Genomic DNA, 4,631 nt, shown 5'->3' on the forward strand with positions numbered 1-4,631 from the left:
GCATTTTTCTAAAAAAAATTGTTATGTAAGACATCGAAATTTTCACACCGTTGTTTAGATAATTATCACTGTCATCAATTTCGAACGAAAAAAATATGCGTTGTCATTTAAAAAAAAATTATGTCATCGCTGCCGTAGGTGGATTATCGAAAAAAAAAATTCCACATAACAAGGTGCCCTGGATCAAATAAAAATCGACGGGTCTCACCGTTTTTCGAAAAAAAAATTATTTAACGAAAATATGAATTTTATGCAGAACTTTTTTACCACGCTGTATACTACACATATATTACATTTAATACGATTTTTAAAATTAGTATTAAAGAAAAAAAAAAAACATTTGTTTTGCATATATTAATGTATAATCCTCTTGTGTAATTTTACAGAATTTAAGTCTTGTAAACAAATACAATTATGATATTGTTGCGGTCAGTGAAACGGAAAGTATATATGTTAATATAATTGAGAAAAAAACATATTTATTGTCATAATTTATGTTAGATACGCTACATTCACATGAAACATATATATTTAATATTTACTATGCATATTAAAAATAGCCATCATTGTTTAAATGTCTGCAGCCAGAAAGAATAAGTGTGATATGTGAGCTAGGTTCATGATATAATGTTGTATTAACTAAATTGACTATGCATATGTTTGCTGTATATATTAAATTTAATATAATTTATCTATTTCTTTTATAATTCCTTAGACATTTTCTCCCTCATTCAAAGTTTTATTCTACAGATGTGAATGTTCCTTTATCTCCTGTATAAATTCTCCACTGTCGGTATAATATTTTTTAATAAATTCCTTTGTATATATTATACATACTGAATTAAAAGTATTGTATATAAGACAATGCTCGATATCAGTAGCAAATCTGCTTTGTACCGAGAGATCCAGAATGATTGAAGCGTTTGCGGAACGCAGCCTGTTTCTAACACCATTTTTAACATATAACAATCTGTAGTATTGACAGAGACAGGCATATGCTGCGATCTCCAAACAAACACTTCAATAATTCTGGATCTCTCTGTATTTATCAACGCATTTTTAATATGCATAGTGAGCATAGTGAATAAATAGAGCTCTGTGTGGCCCTCACAATGCCGGTAAAGTTTGTTATAAAAAAGTTTCTGTACTAAATAAACAAACTTCTATATTCACCTTTATTTACATTTATCAATACTTTCAGATGAATACGTTGCAAGTTTACATCTTCCAACATTTGATGCCCACCTAACAGAATTAACTGATGAGCAAGCTAAGTATATGGGTTTGAACAAAGCTGGACCTTTCAAACCTAACTATTATCGGTAAATATTATTAGTGTTCATTGATATTTATTCTAATACATTCCATTTATTTTTAGGTATTAATTACTACAAGTATTAATATAGTAAGTGTTCTAGCATCAGTTTTAGAAGCCATTGTAAAAGTACTTTGAAGCTCCACCAACCATTTCATCTTGCCGCTAAAAGTCTTTGTTCGTAATATATTATATAGCAACACCGCACACACCTTATGGAAATTAGTCTTTCAGTAAAATTCCTGAAAAATATGTTGTCCTTTTTTTATCACTGATCAAAAGCCTTCACGGCCACGAAGCTCCAAATGCCCATCTGGAGGCGGTAGGGCCCACAAATGGGTCAAAACAGTGAAAAATTGATTCACTCTCAGATACAATTTTTTTTAACATATACAGGGTGTCTCAAAATAACTACAACGGAAGACCACCGATTCGGAGACTCAAAATAGGTAGAGTTCGGCTAATTCATCTATATTCGAAATCGTTTTGTTTGACCTTTAGATGGCCTCAAAGTTGGTGAAAATTTTTTGAATTTTGTAAATGACTCGAATTCGTATCCATTTTGATTATTTTTGGGGTGTGAACCTTTGCTTTCGATCTACACATTTTGGTGTTATACAGAATATTTTTTAAAACTTACAACTCCTACAGAATTGATGTGTGGTGATAACATCTGTTCATAACTTTTTTCTTTTTCGTTCAATAATGACGACTATTTTTAATTTGATAGGTGATACCATTTGGAAGTTTTTGGGATTCTTGTAGAATTTTTATTAAATGACCAGTTTAGGTACAAAAAAATATTTTTTAAATGTCTACATTATTTTGCCGCCCATATTAGAATACTTAACAAAGTGCTAATAGGCACTGATTTTGTAGATTGACTGTAATTTAAGTTTGATCTTTAAGTCATTATACCTGCCAGTACTTAATGAGTATTTACTACGATAAGATATACCATGTTACTTCATTTTTCGATATGGATACACACATACATATACGACGAATTAGTGTTATTTACAACATGCCTAATTTTATTGATATAATTCGTAAAAATAAATAAAAGTAATAAAGTTGAAGTTATTAAATTTAGTACAACTTATTATAAAGACTGTTCAAAATGTCCGTTGTTCTACAACAAAGGTTAATTCAGTGAACAAAATTAAAGGACACCCTTTGCAGTTCTTGAGGGCAATTTTTTAAAACATTTATGACCATTAGGATATGCCTCCACAAGTCTTCTTCAGTGTTAGATGTGGAAGCATACAATGTTGTTTTCTAAGTGCCCCATAGATAATAGTCGCAAGGTGTTAAGTCTGGTGAACGTACAGGCTGGTTATCCCTTCTGCCGATCCATCGACGAGGGAATCTTTGGTTTAGATACTGCCGGGCAGTTACAGAGAAATGTGGTGGAGCTCCACCATGCATAAACCACAGTTAACTCTGATTAAACGACACACCTTCGAATAACTCGGGTAAAGTGTTTTGCAAAAATTCTAAATAAAATTCCCCATTCAGTCTATTGGGTAGAATAATAGGGTCAATAATAATGCTATCAATGCGTTGTATTTGATTGTTTTTTCTAATTATTTGAATAAAATTAGGCACATTGTAAATAACTCTAATTCGTCGTGTGTGTATCCATATCGAAAAATGAAGTAACAGATGATATATTTTATCGTTGTAAACACTCATTAAGAATTGTCAGGCACAATGATTTAAAGATCAGACTGAAATTGCAGTCAACCTACAAAATTACTGCCTACTGGCACTTTGTTAAGTGTAATATGGGTGGCATGATAATGTAGACATTTAAAAAATATTTTTTTTCTACCCAATTCTACAAGAGGCCCAAAAAATTCCAAATGGTACCACCTATCAGATAAAAAATAGTTGTCATTATTGCCTGAAAGAGAAAAAGTTATGGACGGATATTATCACCATACATCATTTTTGTAGGAGTTGTAAGTTAAAAAAAAACACTGTGTAGATTGAAAGCAAAAGTCCACACCCCAAAAATAATCAAAATCTATTAATAGGTATTCTAGTTTTTACAAAATTCAAAAAATTTTCACCAACTTTGAGGGAATCTAGCGGCCAAACTAAGCGATTGCGGATATAGGTTTCTATTTTGAATCCAGGAATCTGTGGTTTTCCGTTGTACACGTTACTCTGTATATAGCAAATGTAACATTTTTGACATATAATAAAGCTTGTTTAATAATAGGTAGCATACATTGATTTCTATCTGTGAAATGCTCTCATAAATAAAGAATACCGACAATTCTGACATTAGAATAACCCTATGTGCACCACGGTTGTCTAGTCGGATTTTGCACATCATGTTGCCCTGAAAAAAACAGTTTGTGTGTATTGTATTTTTAATAAATTTACAGTTTTTTTATCTTAATATTAACAATTTTTATTTATACAGCGTGTCCCACTAGTGCGGGAAAGTCCAATATCTATGTTAAAATGAGGAATATATGGATTTTTCTTTTTACTGTGTTGTCACATTTCTCGGAATGTACAAATTAAAAATATATTCAACTATACAGGGTGTTCCACTTTTCCTGGACAGACGCCAACTTTGGTTTTTTAAATGGAAACACATATTTTTTATATTTTTTTCGGATTCTACATCAAAAATAAAGGGTACTTTGTGTAGAATAGTTCTATTTAAATATTCACAGTTTTAGAGATATCTCGCTTGAAAAGTTTTTCTAGTCGATATTGGCTGCTTACATTTTCTGATACTGACAGGTTATACTAATAGCTACTAAGCCCATTTTTTTATCAGATGTTTAGTAAAGAAGACTCTTCAGAATCATGCTCCAAAAACTGGCCTGCGTTATACAGGGTGACCAAAATATGTCAAAATTGACAATTGAAAAATCTCGAATTTTTTAAATGCAACACCCTGTATATTTTCATACCAAGAGATGGAGAATTTAATTCTCTACAACTTTGCTATACCTGCTCCCATACCAAAATCCATTAGTTTTTCATGAAATCTCATTTTTATGAAAATATGCGAAGTTTACAAATAGCTTATATGTAAAATAACGTAGTAGGCTCCTGTCAAAGGATAATCTGGAAAATTTTCGATTCACATAAGGTTTAATAGAAAAGCGACAGTAATAATTGTGAAATTAATTACTCTAAAGAAGAATTAGTAAATAAATAATAGAATAATTAGTAAAACTCATGGTAACTGTTTATTGGCAAGTCGTATTTACCAAACTAATAATCCAGATTTACAAAGATATCCTCGTACAAAGTGTTTTGTAAAACTGAAGGAGAGGTTTGAAAGAAC

The 4,631-nt window shown here is 31.0% G+C and overlaps 1 long non-coding RNA gene across 2 annotated transcripts; it reads left to right on the top strand.

Annotated features, from left to right (window-relative positions):
- Nucleotides 1-959: 959 nt before the first annotated feature.
- On the top strand, nucleotides 960-1,567 carry LOC108914044. 2 transcript variants are annotated; one of them, XR_001964658.1, is made up of 3 exons: nucleotides 960-1,144; nucleotides 1,202-1,322; nucleotides 1,379-1,567. It is a non-coding gene; the product is annotated as an uncharacterized LOC108914044 (long non-coding RNA). The 2 variants fall into 2 exon arrangements; XR_001964657.2 differs by having other exon boundaries at nucleotides 962-1,118.
- Nucleotides 1,568-4,631: the final 3,064 nt, after the last annotated feature.

This window comes from Anoplophora glabripennis, unplaced genomic scaffold, assembly GCF_000390285.2.
Source record: "Anoplophora glabripennis isolate ALB-LARVAE unplaced genomic scaffold, Agla_2.0 scaffold1321, whole genome shotgun sequence".
Lineage (NCBI taxonomy): Eukaryota > Metazoa > Arthropoda > Insecta > Coleoptera > Cerambycidae > Anoplophora > Anoplophora glabripennis.